General features: G+C 41.4%; 2 protein-coding genes across 6 annotated transcripts in view; one reads left to right on the top strand and one right to left on the bottom strand.

Annotated features, from left to right (window-relative positions):
• ENTHD1 (ENTH domain containing 1) overlaps window positions 1–25,588 on the bottom strand; it is a 174,155-nt gene that overhangs the window by 111,715 nt on the left and 36,852 nt on the right. The gene's annotated exons all lie outside the window — the stretch shown is intronic.
• Window positions 3,714–25,588, top strand: part of GRAP2 (GRB2 related adaptor protein 2) — a 63,809-nt gene continuing 41,934 nt past the window's right edge. Inside the window, exon 1 of one of the 2 annotated variants that reach the window (XM_027593476.2) lies at window positions 3,714–3,976. The gene's annotated coding sequence lies outside the window, so the exon portion shown is untranslated. The remainder of the gene's footprint in view (window positions 3,977–25,588) is intronic. The other variant, XM_027593473.2, reaches the window with a different exon arrangement.

The raw sequence follows: 25,588 nt of genomic DNA, 5'->3' as shown, positions 1-25,588 counted from the left end.
AAAGTGAACAAAGTTTTCTTCACTTGGTTTTCAGGAAACCATTGCTCCTTCTCGTCTCCTTGGCTGGTTTCTTCTCATTTCTCTGACCTCTCGACTTTGAAGCGGTCTGTTCTCTATCAATATTCATTCCCTGGTTGGCTTTATCCAGCTTCATAACTTTAAATAACCTGTCTGTCTCTCAGCAGCCCTCAAGTTTTTATCTCCAGCCCTAACGTCTCCTGACCTCCAGACTCATATCTATCTTGACATCCCCACTGGTATTTCTCATAGACATCTCAAATTTAATATGCCCCAAACCAAACTTCTTTTTTTTAATTAATTTATTTATTTATTTGAGAGAGCAAGAATGAGAGAGAGAGAAAGAGAGAGAGCACATGAGAGGGGGAAGGATCAGAGGGAGAAGCAGACTCCCTGCTGAGCAGGGAGCCCGATGTGGGGCTCGATCCCGGGACTCCAGGATCATGACCTGAGCTGAAGGCAGTCGCTTAACTGACTGAGCCACCCAGGCACCCCCAAACCAAACTTCTGATCTTCCAAGCTTGTTCCCTGTCTCAGTAAGGACACATTCTTGCTTCTGGTTTCTCAGGCCATGAACCTGGGAGTCATCGTTGGCACCCCTCTGTCTCTCAGACTTCACATCATATAATCAGCTCGCCTTTAATGCAGAGTGGCCACCAATGAGGGTTGGTAGGTGATAAATGGCTTATTGATGCCACATTCTAATTCATGATAAAATAATAACACTTATGTTTCCAGACTTTATGGTTACCCCGTATATTCAGAATTCAGTCACTTCCCAACACCTCCAATTGCCGCCACCTGTCCTAAGGTGCAACCTTCTCTTGCCAGGACTATTGCAGTAGCCTTCTAACTGGTCTCCCTGCTTCTGCGTTTGCTCCCTTACAATTTAATCTCAACACAACAATCAGAGCTATTCTTCTAAGACCTAAAACCCAAATTAGATCACGTTCAAAATCTTCCATTGGCTCCCATCTTCCTCAGAATGAAATCAAAGACCTTGCCATGGCCAACAAGGCCCTATGTGTTCCAGCCCCTGCTCCCTCACTGACCTCCATCATAACTCCTCTCCTCCTCACTCATTGCATCAAGCTTGCTCCCACCATAAGGCTTTACACTTGCTAGTCCCTATACCTGCAAACTATTTCCCCAGAGAGCCATCAAGCTGGTTGCCTCACTTTGTTCTGGACTTAGCTTAAATGTTCTTTGACCTCCCAATGAAATCACAACCCCCCACCTCCTACACTTCCTCTAACTCTTGCCCCATTTTATGATTCTCTGTAGTAGTACAACCATCTGACATAACTAATTATTTCTCTCTCTGCCAGAACATAAGATCCAGGAGGGCAAGGACTATGTTTTGTTCACTGCTATATTCCCAGCACTTAGAACAGGCCTAACACAGACTAGGTATTCAAACATTTAATGAATGAATGAAACGAGAATGTCTGAATCTGTACTATTGAATGAAAAGTACACATTTTACCATAAAGGTAAATTAAACATAATTACATACAAGAGATTCTGATATTAACAATGACCCCTCGGGGTTCCTGGGTGGCTCAGTCGTTGGGCGTCTGCCTTCGGCTTGGGTCATGATCCCGAGGTCCTGGGATCGAGCCCCGCATCGGGCTCCCTGCTCTGCAGGGGGCCTGCTTCTCCCTCTCCCACTCCCTCTACTTGTGTTCCCTCTCTCACTGTGTCTCTCTCTGTCAAATAAATAAATAAAATCTTTAAAAAACAAAACAAAACAAAACAAAAATGATGACCCCTCTAAAGGAATTGCTGAAAAATTGTAAATGAGTATGGTTTTAAAGAAAATTCTCCATTATGAGTAAGTCCACATTTCACAGATTCTTGAATCCTCACAATTTTGCTGATATTTTCTGCGAATCCCATGATTGCGAGGACTGAAATGATGGCATTCTCACGTTAGAGTCTTTATTCTTAGATTCTGCCTTTGCACTTGTTCAATTACAGAGCATCCATGAAATAAGCCACTAGAGTGGCCTTGCTCCCCTGTCAGTATGCTCTATAACACGTCTGTTGATCATTATTTGCTGCTTCTGAAATAACTTCTCTTTGAGATTTTCCTGTTCTGCCCCACACTTGTAAGGGGAGGGGTTCTGTTCTGCTCCCTAGGGGGATAGTACCCTGTGGAAAAGTAGCCTCCTCATTGGGGTGCAAGCTGAGAACTCCATGATACTTTCTACAGAACACTACTTATCTTTTCTCCTTTCTTCACACTCCCCAGCCGTGCGAGTTCAGGGCCTCACTGTTCAACCACTTCAATACCACTGACTTGGGATTAGGAGTGTGGCCGGAGGACTTCAGTGTCTGACATCTAGCTATGAAGCTGCCGGCCATAATTATGGGATCCAAGAACGTCCTTAGACCATGAAGACTGAAGAACACTGAGGGCCACATTAAGATGTTTATTGTTTAAAATCAGGGACACGCTGTTACCGTTAAAATTCTATCTTTATAATATGTGGAAATAGTGAGGACCCTGTTGAGACACAACTCGGATTTAAGAAAATTGAACAAACCTGCATTAACAAAAAGAAAAGCCTGTATTAAGGAGTTAGGAGTAGCAAATTCCTTCCTTTAACTCGTTCAATAAATATTTATTGAGCACCTACGACTGTGACCAAAATTCTCTGATGATTCCAAACCAGATTCTTTTCTATTTCAATAAAAGTGGTTCGCAAAAGAGAAATCCTACCCCAAAAAAGGAAATTTTGAACAAGATTTAGGATAAAGGGGTGAAAAGATAAAAAAAAAAAAGATATCATCTCATAATGTAGAATGAGTTTAAATTTTAGAACTCCAAACTGAGTCTTATATGCTACCCTCCTTCTTAGCCTTCAAGGGATTCATGCTGGGAGCATCCTGTGAGCCAATATTTCCCTCTTTCTCTTGGGCCCAAATTCTGACTGGTGCCACTTAGCAGGTAGCAATGTTTCTTATTTTGTGCAAAAGATGCATCATTGGCAATCCATTTCTAGTAAGGGCAAAGAGAGGGAGAGGCCTTCACAAGTTGCACTTGGTATGGAAACCTAAAGGGGAAGGAGGGTTTTCGCAAAATCGAAGGTAAGAACTAAGGAAGTTGGCAGGGACAAAAACCTTAGGTCAGTGAAAAATCTTTAAATCCCAGGAATCCTTCAGCCCAACCAACTCAGGAGAAAGGGAAATCCCCGAGATCTAAAGAACCAGTCTCTGCTCTTGCCTGACTGGCCAAACTGAGGTTAGAAGTCATCCTGGCTCAGAGCTTTTCTTCTTTCGTTTTTTGTTAAGGGTAATGTTATGGATTAAGAGTAAATATTATGGCTGAGTGTACTAAGAAAGCATTTTCTCTGGGATTTTAGCTTCGTGCATGATCCCAGGGTGGTATTAAATAAGTTCTCCGAAGAAGTCCTAATTTTTTTCTCCAGATTCTTGGATGTAATAAGAGAAAATGAGAGTTTTCCTTCAGAGAGGCAGCCTGTTGGTGGATCATCTCCAGGATTCAAAGTTTTCTTATGTGAACAAAATTGTTCAGGGAGGAAATTGTTAAAATTGAAACCAAGCATAAAGAAGCAAAAGTGTTTCAGAGAACCTCCTGCATTTTAGTTCAACTCTGGCAGCAAGAAAACAAAACCACATAATCTAAGGCTCACGCCCAACTCTCTGAAGCCCTGTGTCTGCTAGTTCCTGTGTGGTTTGCCTACAGACTGCAGGGCTGACTGGGGGTAGTTTGGAGGAGGGAGTAAGAAGTAAGGCAGGTGGAGGCACTATTAATGGATCTGTGAACTCGTACCCTGTTCTGGTGAGGTCCTTGGAAGACAGCACAAGGTGGATCTGCACTCTGAAATGCAGTAATTTTGGTGTTTGACTTCATCTTCCTTCTTGGAAGAGAAGATACTATTAACTCGGTGTCAAAGCCAAGACATAGACTCAACCTCTTCTCTTCAAAAAGGTATGTCATTGGACAACATCGGGCCATACACTCTAGAGCTCTTGAACAGTTTTATACTTTGCAGAATGTTCTCTATGAGTCAAATCTAATGAAAATGAATCCCATGGGTTTTCTAAATATTGCTTTTCATATTTCGGTCCATCCGCGAAGGTCTGTAAATCTTTTGCTGTAACAATGCTTGTGGTGATGGGATTCGACTTCCAGCAAAGGAACTTGTTCCTTCTCCAGCCCAGCACACAACATTCCCCACTAATTGGCTTCTGAGCCATCCCAGGGAGAGACATTAGACCCATTACAGAGGTGAAATCCCACCTCTCCATAGTCAACATTGAAACCCAGTTGAGGATGGGGATGAAGGTTAAGGCAACAATGAATGAACATTGGCGCTGTGGGGCCAGGATTGTTCTCTTACTTACATTTCTACTTCTCTTAGTATTTATGGTGCCTTTCCAAAGAACACCACTTTGGATTTCTTTACAAAAAGAGAACTTTTTGTTGAAATGGGTTTTGAGAGAGTATTGTCTATCTTTGTCTCTTTATTAATAATTAGTGCCATGTCCCTAAGATGGTGTCAGTTCAGGCATTGAGTCCGAAGACAGCTCCTTTGTGCTCTTTCCCCCACCTACTCCTGAATATGAGGGTTGAGTATACCCACCAAGGATTTCACTAACTTAAAAATTCTGAATTTATACACCTGGAATGAGGCCTTGTTAATAAGGTATATGTAACTTAATCTGCACCTTACCAAAAATACTCATCCCCAGATAAATTAAGAGGGAAATGTTTAGATCTAAAATTCCAATGGAAAAGATTGCACGTGCTCGTGTTATGTCATCTGAGGGTGGGAAACCTCAGGCTGAAGCATCTTTTGTTCTATACAATTGCATTTATCATAGACTGATAAGTTCCTTAGTGGGGTCCCCTTTTTTTCTTTATTATTTTTGGTTTCAGAAAGAACATTTAGTATAAGTAGACTCTGCTTGAACAACCCAGTATTGGTTATAAAACTTAATATTCATAATATAATTTTAAGGCAAACCTCTTTATAAAAGGATCCACTATTAAATAAAGAGCACTATGTAAATACAGAACCATCTAAGTGCATTTAAATTTCAAGTTTTAGAAATTATGATTTGTATTCTTTTTGAGAACTTTGTTTTTCTGTAAAGAGAGAAGGCCTGTGTCATTGAAAAAAACTACCTTTTTGGATTGGACTTGGAGTGTCTCCTGTAGAGTAAACTGTAAGCTTATTTTCCCTAAATTGTAATAGGTTTTATTTTTTTTTAATGACTTTACTGAACAGAGGGGAGGGACGCTATCGATTTGCTCAATATCGATTTGAGTAATATTGCTATTGCTAATACAATATCCTTTGAATATCTTCCACATCTTTTGTCCTGATGAAAATCCCTCTTATTCTTTTATTTCAATTGTTCTTTGTCTACTTCACAGGGATATTATGAGAATAAATGATCTCACACAGATAGGATGTGCCTTAGGAAAAAGGCACTATGAAAATGCAAAATTGTATCATTATTAATAATTTCTTTGAATATTGATCATTTTCTTCCCACTTTTATACAAAATATATCTCACTTACTGGCTGAAGCCATCTCTTTTAGAACCATGGCCTTCTGGAAAAGTGGAAAATGATCCCCAATTCCCACAAGTTTATTGATTCTCAGAGAATAATGCCTGCTGGTGTTGGTGCCTTGTAGCGCTCACACCTAAACTTGAGTGGGACTTGCCTCTTTTCCTGGGCCAAGAAAAATCCACAATTGTTCAAAAATGTATCATTAAGTGTGATTCCATCAAGAATTCTTAAATAAGTAACAGTTGCTGCTGGATTAGTCCTAGGGCCAGATTCTTTATTTTCATGCTGTCCTAAAACAAATTCAAAATGTGGTCAAGAATCTTTGTGACCTAAGTTATTTGAATCAAAAGATGCAGTTGATTGGCCCCATTTTGTCCATCTCAAATACTTGCTAAAGCATATCTTGATCCACAAAGGAAGAACACAGCCTCATGTGTCCCTTTTCTTTTTCTTTCTTTCTTTCTTTCTTTCTTTCTTTCTTTCTTTCTTTCTTTCTTTCTTTCTTTCTTTCTTTCTTTCTTTCTTTCTTTCTTTCTCTTTCTTTCTTTTCTTTCTTTCTTTCTTTTTCTTTCTTTCTTTCTTCTTTCTTTCTTTCTCTCTTTCCTTCTTTCTTTCTTTCTTTCTTTCTTTTCTTTCTTTCTTTTTCTTTCTTTCTTTCTTCTTTCTTTCTTTCTCTCTTTCCTTCTTTCTTTCTTTCTTTTTCTTTCTTTCTTTCTTTCTTTCTTTCTTTCTTTCTTTCTTTCTTTCTTTCTTTCTTTCTTTCTTTCTTTCTTCTTTCTTCCTTTGTCTTTCCTTTCTTTCTCTCTCTCTCTTTCTTTCTTTCTTTCTTGGCTGAGACCTTAAAATTCTCAGGAACAAAATAAATTTAACAAATAAGCATTTATAAACATTTATTGGGCATTTGTTATGTATCGGGCCCTGTATTAAGCACCAAACACTCTTCAACATTACTACTAGGTTTCAATAAGTTTGAGCCAGTAAAAATCCAGTAAGTGATTTTTAAAATTTTCTTTTTAAATACACATTCACAAACATTATAGAGAACTAAAAGAAACTATGAATGAATATGATATGAATAAAAATCTATCTATTACTAAGTACATGAATAAAAATCTCGTATGCTCTCCAAAGAAGATGTAAGACATTCATGAAGAAAGTGAAGAAAATGTCCGAACGAAAAAAAGCTGAAATATTGGTACAATGAATACCTCTATACTCACCTTCTAGGCTCACCAACCGCTATCTTTCTGCCATATTTGTTCCATCTTTGTGTATTTCTTTGTGAACTATTTGTAAGTTACAGAAAAAGTGATACTTCACTCCTAAATAATTGGATACACAGCTAAGAATAGGGGCATTCTCCTGTAGAACCACAACACCATCATTATACCTAAGAAGACAGACAGTAATTCCTTACTATGATCTAACATTTAGACCATATCTAAACTTCACCACCTGACCCTCAAAGTCGTCTGTACCTCAAAAAAAAGTAGGATCTAATTTTTTTTAAATTTTTTATCGTTATGTTAATCACCATACATTACATCATTAGTTTTTGATGTAGTGTTGCATGATTCATTGTTTGTGCAATAACACCCAGTGCTCCACGCAGAATGTGCCCTCTTTAATACCCATCACCAGGCTAACCCATCCCCCCACCCCCCTCCCTAAGTAGGATCTAATTTTTATAAAGAAAAGCACATTTTTACATTTGGGCTTTATGTTAGATCATTGGATTTTTTAAAGAGTTAGGTCAGTTAACTTGTAGGATGTCCCATGTCCTAGATTTACTGTTGCCTCGTGGTGTCATTTAATTTGTTCCTTTACCCCCTGTATTTCCTGTAAACTCTCAAGTTCGGCCTAAGCATTGATTAGATTTCGACTGAACGTTTTTTTGTAAGGTGCTCCACATTGCATCTCATCAGGAGGCACAAAATGCCAGGTTGTCCCTCTATTTGTGACTCTCAGTTTGATCATGGCTCGAGGTAGTGATCTCACTCCAGGGAGCTCTCATTGTAAAGGTACTTTTTCTGCTTTTGCAATTAACAAGTTCTCCGAGTGGGTGACGCTTTGACACTGTGGTAGTATCTTACTTCCCAACCAATGTCACCTGATGGCTTTAGGTGATAATCCTTGCCAAAATCGACTGTTCCATTCGGGATCGTACACATTTTTTATACCCTTTGAAGGAGGATTAGACATACAAATTCCTCATTTTTAGCAGCGATAGCAAATATTATTGAGTGGATAAATTCAGGCAATAACTCCAACAATAATAAGTAACATTTATTGAGTGCTTGCTGTGGGTTTGAGGCCAATCCTCCAGCTACTACTGGGCCAGATGGGACAAGTTAGTCTTTCTGTGCCTTAGTTTCTTAAGCTACAATATGAGGGTAATAATGGTACCTATCTTACCATATTGTTTTAGAGGCTCAATAGAGTTGACCCTTGAACAACATGGGTTTGTTTGTGCGAATCCACTTACACTCGGATTTTTTTTCTATAAATACAGTGCAGTACTATAAATATATTTTCCTTATGATTTTCTTTTTTTTTAAAGGTTTTATTTGAGAGAGAGAGAGAGAATGTGGGGGAGGGGCAGGAGGAGAGGCAGGCTCCACGCTGAGCAGGGAGCCCAATGTGGGGCTCAATCCCAGGACCCTGGGATCATGACCTGAGCCGAAGGCAGACACTTAACCAACTGAGCCATCCAGGTGCCCCTTTCCTTATGATTTTCTTAGTAACATTTTCTTCTCTCTAGCTTACTTCATTGTAAGAAGACACTGTATAATACATAGAACATGCAAAATTTGTGTTAGTCGAGTGTTCGTGTTATTGGTAAGGCTTCTGGTCAACAGTTGTCTACTAGTAGTTAAGTTTGGGGAGAGTCAAAAGTCATACACAGATTTTTGACTGAACGGAAGGTAGGGACGGAGGACAGTGCCCCGACCCGCACCTTATTCAAGGGGCAACTGTAATTTATACATGTAAAGTCCCTAAAATGGTGGTCTGTTAGTATTATTTACCCAGCACTGGTCTATTCCTTTATAGGCATGAACTCATATGCTTTTCATGAGGGCCTAATGAAGTAAGGGCTTTGTTATCCTTCTTTTGCAAGTGAGGAAGCACGGCGACAGGGAGGTTAAGAAACCTACACAAGGTCACTTAGCTTGTAGGTGGTAGAGTCCGGATTTGAACCCAGGCAGTCTGACTCCCAAGCGTTCTCTCCGAAGACTGGAACTTATAATGAGAAATGACACAAATGGAACTGAATAGGAAGCAGGACCCTTGTGCCACCACCAGCCAGGTTTTAAATTACTCTGAGTTATTGAAAATCTGGGACCGGTGCTCCCAAAATAGATTTTAGGTTTTGTTCATCGGAATGATAGCACTACATTAAGCAGAGATGAGTGCACATACTGCATTTATGTAGCTTAAGGCTCTGTATGAGAACCTTTAAACAAAAGAGATCACTAGGAACTGAAAAATAAAGAACTGAAAGACTAGGAAGGAAGCAGACACAAAGGAATAATACAAGAGGGGAATTACGAGTCCTCAGAGCCGTGGGGCAGGAGATGGTATTTTGATATAGTCAAGAGGGAAAAAAAATCCCTCTTATTTTTCACATTTCTGTACTGTATTAAGGTTTTACCACTAAAACGCAGGAGTGTAGCCATTGTCATATTTGTAAAAGGCCCCACTGGATTTCTTTATGGGACGATGGATAAGTCTCGTAAGTAGGTAACTTCCCTGGTTGGTTATCTCATACCCTAGATATTCCAGAAGTCAGTCTCTGCTTCAGGAACATATAACTGTATACAAAAGGCCTTACAAACCAGTATCCATCCCTACCCCTTCATTAGCATTATGAAAGTTTTCCAGCGCTGTCTTTATTCACTCCCTCAAATGCTGTTACAGAAAGCTCTCAAGTGGAATTTTCTAACCAGAACTAAAAATAAATGAGAAAAAAAATCCAACATTAATGTTTTTATGCACTTCGAGCACAGTCATTGCTAAATTGGTTCTGCTTTTTTATGTTTTTTAATGAAAAGCAGCCTAATTGATCAATTGGTCATGAATAATACTTTTTCATTTGTTTTTCTCTACACTGCTCAGCCTTCTACAACCACAGGCATAATGTGGCAGCCTACAAATGGCTTATGATTTGTGTCTTTTGTCTAGTGCTTTATGGGAAAATGCTGGAAACAAAGTGCTGAGAACTCTGTAGGAACTCGGTAAATAATAAGGAGATAGTTCTCTTGTTAAATATGACTTTAAAAAAAATCTCTTTCAGATAACCAGGAAATATTACGAGGGAAGTACACAAGTAGGAAAACAAAAACCCTGGTTGCTTTGTAATTTGAAGTTTCTATTCGTCATTTTATAGGCCATAGATTTTTAGTCCTTTATGGAGCAAAATGGGAGGTCAGATTAGCTTCCCTCTCCCAAATAGATTTTTGTTCTAAAAACACAGATTATTGAATCAGTAAAGCCAGCAGGAAATCTCAGCCGTACATTCAATACACAAAAACCGTTGTATTTTAACACACCAACCTTTTGAGTTGATCATAAATATGTTGATACCCACAGCACATAGATTCTTACTGGCAGTGGTGAGGTAGGGGTTGGAGGAGAATGTCAGCCACCCATTTAGGAAGCTGACAGAAGCTATAGAAATTCCCCGGGGAGAGATAAAAAAACAAAAGTGTGCCTAGCTAGCGCTCATTCACACGCGTCTTTATGCAAAATTTCCAGTGGTCCATGAATCCCCTGGAGTCTATTCAGATATCCTCGACAGGAAAAATTTCCCTTATCTGAAGTTATTTCACCCTGAGTCTTATAAAGTCTTTCAAAAGAGGTTTTTTTTTGTTGTTGTTGTTGTTTTTTAAGATTTTATTTATTCGTTTGAGACAGAGAGATACAGAGAGAGAGAGAGCATGAGCAGGGGAGAGGCAGAGGGCGAGGGAGAAGCAGGCTCCCCACCGAGCCAGGAGCCAGGAGCCAGATGTGGGGCTCGATTCCAGGACCCTGGGATCATGACCTGAGCTGAAGCAGACGCTTAACCATCTGAGCCACCCAGGCGCCCCTCAAAAGAGTTTTCACACATTATCTCATTTGATCTTTGAGGTAGACACACCACATATTTTACTCTCATGTTGCAGTGTGGGAAAAGCAAAGCTCGAGAATGTACATGACTTTCTCAAGGTCATTTTACTAACGTCCACCAAGACTTAAGACCAAGGCTGTGAAGTTGATACTCAGGGCTCCTTCTGCTACACTAGTCTGGGCACTGTGTTCTGAAGACACAGGAACGCTTGATGAGCTCCTGGGAATCTGACGTTTGGCTCTCCTGGAAACTCCCTGCATAACTCTAAACAAGACATTGTAACCTCTCTGGGCCTCAGTTTCCTTCTCTGTCAAGTGAGATGTTAGACCGTAGGCGCTCTGAAGCCGGTTCTGTTGCAAATTACTTAATCCCACTGGGTCTGAGAACAGAAGGAAATGACGTTTTCTGTGATAGAGGACAAGACCCTTCACCCTTCCCTGAAGGTCATAAAAACTGGTGTCCAGTTCGTGATGGGTGCCTTTGCAATGTCCAAATCCTGTTGGAAGCTATAAACATAATAGTGCTTTTGTGGGCGGCTTGTGTGTCGTTCTGCTGTTTGCTTCATTTTCCCGCAGGGCTGACTGCCTCACTGTGATTTTGCTCTCTGTGCTCTGCATCAGACAGACAGACCACGATTATTTATTATCCCTCTTGGGTAGTTCAGAGTATAATGTGGAAATAAATAAAGATGATGGACTTATTTGGAGCTGATAAACCTTATCCTTCTATAAAGATTATTCCTCTTGAAGGACCTAAGCCTTCCACCTGATTTTTCATTATTAAGAGTTATTTCTTTTAATGTCCCTGAAATGTGCTTGGAAATTGGGAGACGCGTAAAAGGGCCTGCAAGCGCTGAGCACAGAAATCCCAAAAGAAGAGAGGACATGACCGAGCCCTTCACTTTGGGAGCTATCTGGAGAATCTTTGGGTCAGTCTAATTAGGACGAATTTGTGTTAGCATTTGGTTCAGATTTATAAAAAGTGTCCATAGCATATGCTGCCAAGTACACAAAATCCACGATGTAGTCCCAGCTTAATTCTGAGTCTCTCCGGGAAGCTAAAACACACAGAAAAATTCTCCTGTTCTGTGTGTCAGTTGCCAGATAGAACCCCAGAACCAAAGGTCTGCCCCGCATAGCAGGAGCCACCCTGTTCTTGGCCTTTGGGCTAGTCTGAGCCAAAGACAATTGGCAGGGACAGGCTGGCTACCTCCATAATCGGGAAGGTTGCCACAGATCTTCATTTGTGATTAATAGCCAGAGATATGAAATTGGGGGCCCTGGTTTCTCAGACCTTTTGCTTTGTGAATTTTCCAAATGAACTTCAGGCTGGCCAATGGAGCTATAGTAACTTCTTACAGAGAAGCATATAATTTGCTCAGTCCTGTGTCAGGTCATTGACTGTGGGAAGAAATACTGTCCACTGATAAGAAATGCAGAGCATACACTTAACTCCTATGTTCTGTGCTCTTTCCTCAGCCTTGTGGATGACTCAGTGGGCTCCATTCCCTCCTCTGCCCATGAGCGAAACAGTACTATTCTTTAACCTGCTACGCAGGACCCTTGGGAAGAAACATGCATTGTTACCCCAAAAGCACTTTTATATCTTTGATATAATAGAAGTATGCAATGTCTCATTTATGAAATGCATAACATAGTGCTTTCTTATTTAGCCAAACTCATTTTGTGGTTTTTCTGTCTCTTAGACCAAGATTATTAAGTAGACTGATTCACTTTATCAACTAGATACTGTACGATGCTGTGACTTGACACTGGTTCCCTGTAAATATCCAAATAAACAAAGAAGGAGCAAGTGTGAAGTCAAAAAAATCCCCTGGCTGGAGAGTGATTCCCAAGACCTGGAACAAGGCAGATGGAGCGCTTAGATAGTAAACTTTATTTTTTTCCAGCATAGATACAGAGTTTTTATTTTAAAATGCAAGATGTAGGGAAAAGCAAGATTTACTACACAGCCAACTTTGTCAGCTCAAATTATTTCATGAAGTGAAGGGTCAACTAGGTGCTATTATCATCAAGAGAGCACATTTATAATGCTCTGTCATATAGATGCCATAAAAAGTTACCCGTTTCGTTACTTTAGTTCATTTTTGGGCTACCATCAGCAGACATCCCCTCAATCCCTAATTCACGGTATCCAGAGGTACTGAGAACACTTAGGATAATAAAAACAAAACCAAAATAGATCCTTTCCCCTAAGGAATGTACAAGCTATTAGGGAAACTGGACAGGTGAAACCTGTAGTGCTCAGCTTGTGCCAAGGAGATTAACAGAGCAAGTGGAGCAAGGAGGGCTTCCTGGAGGAGGTGCCCCTGCAGGGGAGGGAGGTGGCTTAACAAAGAGACATAACTGCATCCACAAATTTGCATCCGTCACAGAAATCATAGGAGGAATAGGGTCTTCTTCACTGATGATCCGTTTATTTTGCAAATGACAAGAGTTGAGAAGACTCCCATGACTTTTTTTCTCCTTGAGGAGCCAGAAATTAAACTTCTGCCACTGGAAACTGTTCCTCAAGCTCTTTTCCCAGATTGCCTGCTCTTCTCTCACTTCCAGTTATGTCCCTTTCCTCTTCTTCAAGCTTAAATATCCTTGGTTCTTTTAGCTCCTCTCCTAAGATGGGGCTTTGTATGCCGTCGTCATTTTAAGTGCTCATTTCTGACGGACTCCAGTTTAAGGTCCTGCCTGGACCGTGGTGCCCAGAATGGGACAGAGGTCTCCAGGAGCCATCTGACAAATGCAGAATACCACGGAGTCGTTGCCTCCCTTCCTCTACGCCTTATATTTCTATTAATATGGCCCAAGATTGCATTAGCCTTTTTGGCATTCATATCACAAGGCTGACTCATACCGAAATTGTGGTCAACTAAAACCCATGAGTTCCCATGCATTACCATTAAGCCAGATCTTCCTTATCCTGTACTTACACTATTGATTTAAAAACAAACAAATAAGCAAAAAACCCTAGGCACAGAGGTTTAAATGTAGAGAAATTTATCCCTATCATACTAAGTCATATTGATAACAACCTATCAAACTATTTCCAAGCAGGGCACCTGGGTGGCTCAGTTGATTAAGCATCTACCTTCGGCTCAGGTCATGATCCCAGGGTCCTGGGATCGAGGCCCACGTCAGGCTCTCTGCTCAGCGGGAGCCTGCTTCTCCCTCTCCCTCTGCCTGCTGCTCTGCCAACTTGTTCTCTCTCTCTCTGTCAAATAAATAAATAAAATCTTTAAAAAAAATTTCCAAGCTAGTGAATTAGTTCTCCCTCCTAGCAGGTGAGTATTTATTTGCTGCTGAGGGCACAGCTAATCTCACGCTGGATCCCTCCGGAAGGTCTCCATAGGGCCAGGACTTTATTATCTCCTTCCTATCAATACATTTCCTGCAACCCTGGACAAATCTACATCTTTAGACAAACAAGTGAGCCTCGATCTTTCTGGCTATAAAATAGGAACAAATGTGAATGGCCATTTCCTTCCCAAGGATATGCAACAATGAGTCAGATGTCTGCAAACTCTAAAAGTTACTCAGAGGCACTATTATGTGAGAGGAAGAAATTTTATTTAAGGCTCTCAGCAGCTTTTGGAAGACTTGATTATGCTCACCACTGTATGTTATAGTAAATAACATTCATTTTGCAACTGTTTTAAACCTGTACCTGAGTGATCTGATTTGGGGTTAGAGTAACATCATGTGATGTCAGTACACTTTCAGTACACAATTTGTAATTTGAGTAAGCACGATCACATATATCTGTTTCATTGCAAGGCCTCATTTGAAGTGATTCTTCTCTCTCCTTCCCCGCCCCCAGCCGCATCCTCAGCCCTAGCCTCTTCCGTTAGTAAAATAAGGACTACAAAGACCTTGAAGTTTAGGTTTCTGTCAGATCTTTGGAAACCCCTAAAAGTCTTGCCAAAGTAGCTTAGCGGTTCATAGGTTTTTTTTTTCCCGGCCAAAGCAGAGAACTCACAGCTCACTTGTATAACTTTTATAACTTCAAGCTAATAGAAATGTCACATTTCAAAACCCATTCTTGTGAGCAGTTTTGTTCTTATAGAAAGGTTCAGGGAGCATCCACATTTTCCTAGTCTGTCATTCAGATGCAAAATTTTTTTTTAAAGATTTTATTTATTTATTTGACAGAGAGAGAGGGAACACAAGCAGGGGGAGGGGGAGAGGGAGAGGCGGGCTTCCCGCCCAGCAGGGGGCCCGATGCGGGGCTTGATCCCAGGACCCCGGATCATAACCCGAGCTGAAGGCAGCTGCTTAACGACTGAGCCACCCAGGCGCCCCTCATATGCAAATTTTAATGTTGCTCTCATGACCTTGTAATCCTCAAGGTTCAAAGACCCCTCCCCCTCCCCAGTGATTTTGATCTAGGGCATTGTGACTCAACTATTCAACTACCAGTCCAGCTGATACCACCCCGGAACCTGTTACAAATGAGGATCTCAGACCCTGCCTCAAACCTACTGAATTAGAATCTGAACTTTTAAAAGACTCCCCTGGTTAATTCTTATGCACACTAAAATATGAGAAGAACTGAACCCAGGGTGCAAGGTTTTCACCCCACGTTACTCGCATCCATCTTGTGTCATGATACAATTCTAAAATTCCACTTGACGTTAAGAGTTTAGAGTTGTTTGTTAAAATTTTACCAGATTTAATTTTTTTTAAAGATTTTATTTATTTATTTGACCGAGAGAGAGAGAGAGAGAGCACAAGTAGGCAGAGCGGCAGGCGGAGGGAGAGGGAAAAGCAGGCTCTCCGCTGAGCAGGGAGCCCGACGCGGGGCTCGATCCCAGGACCCCCAGACCATGACCTGAGCCGAAGACAGATGCTTAACCGACTGAGCCACCCAGGCACCCCAAAATTGTACCAAATTTAAATACTTCATATACACCCAGCTATTTCTCAAAGTATATATAACTAGCTTTAAAATACCCTTGACTTTCTGAGTTCTTGTAGAACAGGGGCCCTCAACGGGGAGAGATTGGACATCCCCTCCCTGCCAGGGACATTTGGCAATGCCTGGAGACATTTTTAGTTGTCACAGTTTGGGGTGGGGGGGGTGCTCCTAGCATCTGGTGGGTGGAGGCCAGCGATGCTGCTAAGGATCCTACAATGCACAGGACGGCCCCCCCCAGCAAAGACTTAACCAGCCCCAAATGTCAATAGTAATAACGTTGAGAAACCTTGTTACTGAGGTTTACAGTTGGTAGAGAAAGATTCAGATATGCAACTATACATTATAGAATGCCATAGGCAGGTGGAGCCTCGTGGCATGTCATGATATGCCCAAAGAACAGATAGGCAGTGGCCTGGGTGATGACGGTAGGGACGTGGGAGGAAGGGAGGGGGGGATCCAGCCCCAGGGGAGAGGAGACATCTAGGAAGACAAAGACTAGACCCTAGTTATGAACTGGATGGGGAGGGATGGGCTGGAGACACACAAAGCTTCAGTCATAGAGCGGATACTAGATTATGATCCCAAAATCATGTTAGGCCTGGAAAACAAGAAAGGCTTTCAGGTGTTAGCCTGGGAGTGTGAGGCAGATTTCAGGTAAATCCAGTTGAACAAGGACTTAGGAGCAAGACAAAATTCCGTTCACTGGAACTGGGACACCTCTGAGCCAGGGCAGTAGCAGGGGGTGACCTGATGTAGAGTTAGCCAAGCGTTCAGCCACAGTGAACGTCTTAAATCCCTCCCAACCGAGAAAAGGCTTAGTGCTGAGTCTACAGTATGGTTGACTTGCAGGAAGGGGTCAAGTGCTTCCAGCTATAAAGAAAGAAAAGTAGGCAAGAATCAAACCAGGTCCTGACCCTGCCTGGTGAAAAATCATGGGGTCAGAGCTGGAATAGAGTTTATGAGGTTCTTGGGTCATTTCCCTGCTGTACCAAACCTAAATCATTTCAGAAAGATTATCTACTTTTCAACTCTAAAATTTCCGAGGAAATATTTCTTAAAAGATTGTGTTGATGCCTTATAATCCATCTAAGTCGAGCCTTCTTCCCCATTCCTAACCCCACATCCTCTTCCTGGGATGTAAGTCGGCTCTGTTTCATCCCACCAGGGAGGCTATGTGCTTGCTAACGTTCGGTGATGTTGAACAACCCAAACTACCTCCAGAATGGCCACACTCAGCCTTTCCCTTTCTGGGGTAGCGAATCTCAGTTGCATTAGCGCGGCCCCAACCTCTTCATCCCTTTGATATTCTCTGGAACTTCTCCAGGTCCTGCCTGCTTGTGATAGTCACCACCAAAATGTATTTATTAAACATACACTGTGTGTTGACTGCCCTTTTGACAACGGAGGGGAGAGCGAAGAGAATCTATAAGAATACACATGGTTTTGTTGGTTTTTATTAGTCTCTCTTTTTTCTCTCGAAGGGGTTGTTGATCTTTGTGGAGTTCATAGTCCAGGTGGAGAGACAGTCCTTAGGCTAAGTGCCATTGTCACATTTCGGTTGTCCTGCAAATGCTTTCGCTGTGACCCTCACTAAGGACAGCTCTGATGTGAATTTAGCTGTAAACAAAAGTGGGATAAATACATTTGCTCAGTTCCAGAGAAGGAATGATACTGCCATGTGGATTTTGTTTCAAATGAGCTGCAAAACAAAATTCTTTTCCACGGAAAGGGATTTATTCAACTGAATTCACTCACTTTGCTGCAACTGGATTAATTTCATTTCACATCATGTCTCTAAGTAGAAAAGTAAACTGATTTGCATCAGGCGAAATGGATATGTTGATGTATCCAAAGTCAGTTAAGGCTTATTCCAACTAGATTACAACAATCATGGTGTCCTGGTTGTTTTAGCTTCTGTAAAGTAGTTACAAAAGTGCACCGATTCGGTATGTGAAAAGCAGTTTATAAAGTTACCATAGATGGAGATGTTGCAGAAGGAGAGAGAACGTAGATGTGTCAAATGAGATGAGCGTTCCTCCCTTCCTCCAGATTGAACCACTCTCTCACTCCTCAGTGTCATAAAAAATATTCATTTTATTCTGTACCCATGTTCTAAAAGTCACCATTTTATATTTTTGAACTGTGCTGCTGGCACTGCTCAAGATATATACCCAACCCCACTTACAGCGGAAAAGGTATTGACCATGGGCTTGCTGAGTCCTCAGTACTGTGCTAAGTACCACCATCCGCGCCCCTCCCCCAAGCAGTGGACCACCACGCGGTACTCACTCCATCTTCTACTTTCTGCATCACTCTCCTTTCCACAACCACAATCCCGTCATCCCCCTGTGACTCTCGGTCACCGTCTGTCTCAGGACCCTTTCTTTCATTTCTCCCAAATTGCTGACTTTATCCTGGTGTGCACTTCTAACACAATAAGGCTGCTAGTGGAGATTTTTCTGATTTCTATAGCTAGTAGTTTCTATACGTAGTAGTTACTTTCAAAGGAAATAGCATGTGGAGATGAGCCTGTGGTGTCACAGGGCTGTTATACGGATCAAATGTAATAATGTGTATAAAAAAAGCCATTTATAAATTGTAACGTACTCTCCAAAGGTAAATTATGACTGTATTACATGATTTTAGGGTTTAAAAAGCAGCTGGATGATATATAAAAATTCAGTAAGACTTAGTAACAACCTGGTAGTTAGAAGAGGAAATGAGAGAATTTAGGGCATTGACCCCTCCATCAATAAGCTAGAGGCCCTCAACATTTTTTTTTACAGCCAGAGCATACCCATTTCATTGACAACATATACTTGGTTCCAAAAACCATGTCTGCTCGACATTCTGGAACAAGGCCTTCCCTCTTGCTCAAGCTACCCCATCGCCCACATAGCCACCTTCCTAAATCCAAGCCAACCTTGAAGGGCTAGCCCCAAACTTACCCCCTCCCCAGACAGAATTAATCTTTCTCCCCCGCACTCATGTCAGCTTTATGTTAGAATTAGTTATGTGGGCATCGATCCCCTCGAATGGACTGTGAGGTGCTGAAGGGCAGGAGCCCTGCTAACATCTGGCAGGCCCTCCCCTCTCCCACCAGTAACAGCTCAAGGTGGAGTGGCCCGGAAGATAGAAGAGAATTCCATGCACCAAAAATGGCCTCCAAAAAGGTTTTATCCCCAGACGCTGGCCTCAGACACAGAAAGGTTTTTATTTGAGCAAATTTTGGACCCCTCTGACATGGAACAGGGTCAGTTACAAAGACTCATAAAAATTCTGTGAGTGGTGGGTACATACAGGCTTTTTCTTCTTCTTCTTCTCTGTGATTTTCTGTACGTTTGAAAATCCTATTTAAAGGTTACTGAGTTTAGTCACTTTTATTGTCACTTGACTTTCAGCCCTGAAGTTTCCCTGTAAGTTAAATTATAAAAATCATCCTTCAATTTCCCAGCTTAGTTGTATTTTATCTCCCGAACATGGTCCCCCTGAAATGGTTACTTCTTAGACTGCACTTCACACAACGCCAGATTGCATCGCACCCTTATTGAAAGGACCTCCTTGTACAGAGTGGGGGGCTCTTGGAGGATGAAAAACACCACTTTTTAGCACATTAAAAAAAAAAATCCTTGAGCTGTTTTGTTATTTTAATACTTTATCTTTGGCAGAGCAGAAAGTCTTTTTTAGGAATCCTCCCTAAAAACGATTAGCCATATGACTGTTGCCAAGTACATAATAGGTGCTCAATAAATATCTTAAAAATAGATTAAAATACTATGCCCTCCTAAGTGAAAGATAACGTCCGTCACTTAAAACAGAAAGCAACGGGTAGAGTTTCCAATTGCTCCTCTCTTGTGCTCATTAGAAATCATAGAAAAATGGGAAGATGGGGAAAAGTTCCGACAGTGTTATGGAAACTGCATTCATGAGAGCAGATTGTAATTTTGTGTATAGTGGTTTGATGCACAATTATTCGAGGGATTTATTGTCATCACCGTTTAAAGCCACGTTGTTGCCGTAACAGAAGATTGGCCCGGGGCCCTCATCTGATACCAAACTCTCTAGCATCACCTCTACTGTTTCATCAGCAGTCTACATTCCCTCCCCTCTCAAACTCTGCACCGCAGCCTTGGCATAGACCCCTAACCTAAAACTCCAGCCAATTCCTTAACAACACCCTTTCTCCCCTTCACCTGCCAGATGCTTCTTGTTCTCAAGCACTGCTCCCTGAAACCGGGGGCTTTCGATGAGTTAAAAAGGGAAATATAGAATTACCTAGCTCTACCAGTATTTTAAGTGTTCTTGTAGACTTAATGAGAGCTCTTGTACAAAACCACTTGAACTCTTTCTTAAGATATGCTCATTTTTTTTCTCTCTCTTTGATTGAACTGTTAACCTTCTGGATATAGGACTAGTTATTACCTCAAGTATGTTTGGGACTATTCTTGCCCTAACCATTCTAAAATATAATTAGCGTTAAGACATTATTGCAGGAGCACATCCCCTTGGGCTGGGATCTCATTAGACAGCACAAAGTGAACAGAATATTGTACATGCTCCACACTCAGAGAAAAAAAAATCTCTAAGAAAAATCTGTGGCACTGGGGAAAAGTTAAAACTGGTGATTTTGTGAGCCCTCTTTTGCTCGTTTATTTGACTTGTCTAAGGATCCAAACAGAGCAAGGATTGTGGTTCTTCTGTTTGAAAAATGAAAGCAACTCTTTTCTCAGAACTCTGCTTTTGCGATGTGGCTGTTCTCACAGCTCCGGGTCAACCAAAACCTAAATAATCCATTTTAGAGCTCTAGCTCTTCCCTCTCAGAAATGCATCTCATTTTAGGGCATGATGCCATTTACCTTGGGAGCCAGGTAGAGAATGAATACTCTCCAGGAGGTGGTGAACCAAGATGGGGAAACTGAGGCCCAAACAGGTATAATATAACTCATAGGTTATTCGTGCTCCTCCTTGAACATGCCCCATCTCTTCCACTGTAGAAGAAGCCTTTTATTTTCTGAGTTGAAAACCACTCCAGGCTGCCTGCTTGTTTATTCTAGTGTGTTCCTAACTCTTGGACCAATCCCAACCATTATGAAACCTTCTATGAATAATAATGAAGCTCTTCATTCCTGGGGGTCCCAAAGGTTATCATTTCTAGTTCATTGCAGGGCACTTTGGATGCCCCAGTTGAGCCCTAAATGCTTGGAACCTTTGGGAGAAAGCTTGCCTGATTCTGCCATTCGCCTCCTTTATAAGTCTATAATGTGTTTTAATGTGCAGAGATATGTCATATAAACAGTAATTTCTCATTATTATCACAACATTTTTCCTTAAATAGGCAAAACTATATCTGACCTGAATTTATTCTTGTCATGGCTTGTGTGCACAAGCAGAGTCTTGTTTGCCTCTACAATATATTAACAATGTATTAATTAGCTTCCCAGCACTCCCCAAACAAGGAACAGAAAGGATTTATCTAAATCATGAAACACGAAATGAAGCTAACACTTTGTTAATTATATTTTAAGGGCGGACTCGGCATTAGGTAGCTGAGTGAAATGTAGGTCTAATTTTTGAAAGAAAGTAACAGAAAACAGCACTCGATTAAGAAAACATTTGTTTAGCACCTACTGTGCACAAATTCTGAGAGGCAAAAGAGGCTGAGACAAATATAATTGGCCCATTTAGTTCTAGAGTCATAGTTAAAAGGCAACAAAGGGCAAGGTAATAAAAGTATTTTGATTTAGTGTTAATTAGCTTAAATAGATTGAACCTTATGAAATTGACAATGTCTGATGATTTTACACCAAAAGAAGTGCCAATTTCATATGATTCAACCTAATATCAATGTCTCTTAAATTGTACCAGCTCCTAAAACATTGTATCATTCATTTTCTTTCCATTTTCTCAAATTTTCATTTCAAGTTGAAGCTGTCATTATTAGAAAATCAATACAGGGTAAATATAGGTCAGAGATTTGACTCCTGTTTTTTCTCTTTATTTTTTTAAACTCAAAATTAACATATACTTTGCAGCTCTAAAATGTCTCATTATATGAGTTTTTTTTAAAGATTTTATTTATTTACTTGACAGAGAGAGACACAGCGAGAGAGGGAACACAAGCAGGGGGAGTGGGAGAGGGAGAAGCAGGCTTCCCGCGGAGCAGGGAGCCCGATGCGGGGCTCGATCCCAGGACCCTGGGATCATGACCTGAGCCAAAGGCAGACGCTTGACGACTGAGCCACCCAGGCGCCCCGAGATATTTTTCATTATTTGATTGAGAGTCATGGACCCTGCTACCTGTCCCTCAGTTCCTCAGTTTTTCATGCCATTCCCATTGTGATCTTCATGCAAAACCATCATCTCCATTTCCTTCTTTTCTGCAGAGATAGATGTTCGATTGTAGAACACTCTGCTTTTTTGAACTATTTCTCTATAGGAGATTAAATCTCACCCCTAGTCTGCCCCCAAATTACAGGTTACTGAGAAGTCAGAACAGGTTGCCATACATGTATTCCACTAAATCCATTCTTTTAATTCTTTCAACATTTAACAAGTAGTTACCAAGCACGTATTTTGCACAAGCATTGGAGTTGGTCCCCTGCCAAATATGAGATGTATGCATTAATATAAATACAAATTTCATACTACCTAAATATCAGGCACTACTCCAAGCATTTGACACTTATTAATCTATTTAACCCTACCCAACGGAGTGGGTACCATTGTCCTATCCATTTTAAAGATGAGGAAACTGAGACCAGAAAGGTTAAGTGAGCTTCTAGAACCCAAACGCTTAACCAAGTCACCAATAATCTCTCTAGTCATTGTGGGGGACCCAATGTTAAAAAGCAAGTGCTTCTCCCAGACTAGGGACTCAAAGTCTGACAAATATGCCGTGTCTGCTGATGCCCTAAAATATTAAGTACCAACCCAGGCCGACTTGTGTATAATGTCAGAAAATATTGTGCCCCTGAGTCTCCTTCTGCTCAGGACACTAAAACATGCCTCCTTGAGGCCCTCAGCACACACTGGGACACGCACGCTGACCTACACATTCTTGCAGAGTCACATCTTAAGCCAAATCTTATCGCAACCCTGCCAAAGGCCAGGCACTATCAAGAAAATGTTCACTCATCTTCCCGTTAGGCCCCATGTGTGAACACTGATAACAGATCTAAGTTCGAAGAAAATCAACAGAAGTCATCTCAGTCAACCTGAAAAGTGTAGTGACTCATTCACACCCTTTCACAGGGCTCCTACTGGGCTGCCCTGGTTCCCCGGAACCAGCCTCTGTGCCTCCTGCAGCTGGGCAAGTGCAGTGCGGGGCTTGATCACTCTCTCCTCCGAGGACCAGATGAGCCCCTGACTTCCTGGTGCTAGGCGTCTGAGCTGCTCAGCCAGCTGCCCCTGTTCTGGGCTGACGATGACCCCACTGCTTATGTCCCCAGGGCAGGCTAAACAAGGTTGCCTTGGAAAAACATAACAGGGAAGAAGATGCTGACTTTTCAGCCCCGGGAGTATATTCCTTCACTCTGGAGCTAAAATCATAACATCTAAATTTGTCTCGACTTATGTCTGCTCTTATAAACCGTGTGTGCAGACTGCTGAAAACAAAACAAAACAATTCAACATCTCATTAGAAAGACAAGAGCTGGTAGGCCAACTTACTAGAACAAAGAAAAGAAAAAAGAAAAACAGGTTTTTTAATCTCACCACACACACACACACACACACACACACACACACACACACACGCATGCACGCACGCACAGGCACGCAAGTTGCCCTGACGATGAAGAGCAGTTTACGTATTCAAGGATTTTCTTGCTCAAATTTAAATGAGCCACGGGAACTTAACTGAGCTAAGCTTCGGGTCTCCATCCTGAGAGGAAGATCTGGCTTCTATGTCTGCCTCGAGTAAAGCCGTGAGCAGAGTAGGTGAGTGCAAGGACTCAGGAGCCAGACAGCCCCTGCTGGGATCTCAGCTCCACCATGTTCCAGCTGTGCGGCCCTGGGAGTTACTTAACCACCAGTAATAGTGCCTCCACTTTCTCACTGGTAACACAGGAGTAATACAACTGAAATTAACCTGCATGGGTTTGTCCTGAGGATCGAGGGAAATAGCACATGGAGAAAGGTTTAGAACAATGCCTGGCTCTGAGTAAGCCCTCCACACATGCCAGTTATTTGTAAGAATAACTTGAAATGAGTTCCTGTAACCCACTTGAAATTGAATTCTTTTTTGTTTTTAACTTAAATTTTGTAGCACTGTGATCTCATTTTTGTTCTTCTTTTGTGTGCATGCAGAAGGAGGATGTTTAGCCGTCCTTGGAATACAGTCTTTCATTAAAGAACCATTATTAAGCCTCTTCAAGTTTCTCTCCTCCAGTAGATGATCCAGATTACTTAATTGGTCTGCTTTACATGCTTTAATCATTTATTTGAACTTCTCAACCATCCAGAGTTAGTACACACAGAAATATCATCTAGGAAACTTCGATTTTGAAATTCCTTATCATCTGCAGTCCCTGAGCTCAAAATGTTTAAAATCCATTGTTTGCAGTTCTTTACCTCATTGGTCAGCAGGCTTTCCTCTGCTATTTTGCCACAGTCCCCTCGTTCCCAACTGCATAGCTCAGCATAAGCCAAAACAGAGGAGACCATAGGTCATTCATTCATTCATCCAATATTTATCGGGGGCCTACTACAGGCCAGGCACTGTGCTGTGTTATAAAATTACAAACAAGACACTCTCTACTTGGAGAAGTGTACAGCTTGGAAGGGAAGACATAGAAGTAAACAAACCATTGCAAAAATCTTCCATGAGATGCTGTCCTTGACTTGAGAAGGTGCCAGGATATACTTGGGGCAGAAGGGAGGGAGAACTCAGCTCTACTTGGTGGGTCTGGGAAGGTTACACAGAGAGGGTGACTTTGGAGCCATATTAACAGGTGGCAAGGATTGGGGAGAAGGAGGAAGAGAGTCTTCAAGGAAGAAGGAATACCTAGGAACAATCTGCACATCACATCACCAGGGAACCTTCCGTGATGCCGTTATGAGTGGGGCCTGGGGTCTAGGAAAGATGCAAAGACATAAGACTGCCCATCGTTTTGAAAGTCAGCAGGGAACGTCAATGTCACATGTAAAAAAGCAATATATGTATTCCTTACTAGTTATTTTTTTTAAATACCCCTTCATATATATGACATATATGAGCTAAATAATATTCCTGGACGAGTCTTCATTTTTTTTAAAGATTTTAGTTATTTATTTGACACAGCGAGAGAGTGAGCACAAGCAGAGGGAGCAGCAGGCAGAGGGAGAGGGAGACTTCCCGCTGAGCAGGGAGCTGGATACGGGGCTCGATCCCAGGACCCCGGGATCATGACCTGAACCGAAGGCAGACACCTAACCGACTGAGCCACCCAGGTGCCCCTTCATTTTTAATCTTCTAGGAAATAATTTTTCAAGTACAATAAGATGTTAGCATTATTTCCATATTTATGCCTGACATAGTATTTATCTACTTACTTGTTTACTTATTTATTAGCTGTCTCCCCCTGCTAGGAGGTAATCTCCATGAGGTCAGGGACTTTGCCTCTTTTGTTCAAATCTGCATCCCCAGCCCCTAAAACAGGGTTTGACTCATGATAGGTACTCAATAAATATTTGCGGAGTAAATGAATAAATTTCCATGTGGGTAAAAAGAAACAATCATACCCTTTACTAATGAGAAAAAAAAAAAAGAAGAAGGAAACCTGGACTTAAAACAGTTTTTCATGAACAGATCCAATTTGCAAAAATGGAACTGAAGTTTAAAAGCTATTTTTCTTCCTGAAGCTCCGCTTCTGGGAAAATCACAGCTGCCAGCTTAGATGGTGGTTTTAACTGCCCAGTTACAGATTCTGCACAGTTGTACGTATTGGCAGAGCTCGGCTTCCTTAAATGCTCTTGGATCAGTAAGGAAATGGTGATTTTCCTT

The sequence above is a fragment of the Zalophus californianus genome, chromosome 9, assembly GCF_009762305.2.
Source record: "Zalophus californianus isolate mZalCal1 chromosome 9, mZalCal1.pri.v2, whole genome shotgun sequence".
Classification (NCBI taxonomy): Eukaryota; Metazoa; Chordata; class Mammalia; order Carnivora; family Otariidae; genus Zalophus; species Zalophus californianus.
This window is presented reverse-complemented; position numbering and strand designations above follow the sequence as displayed.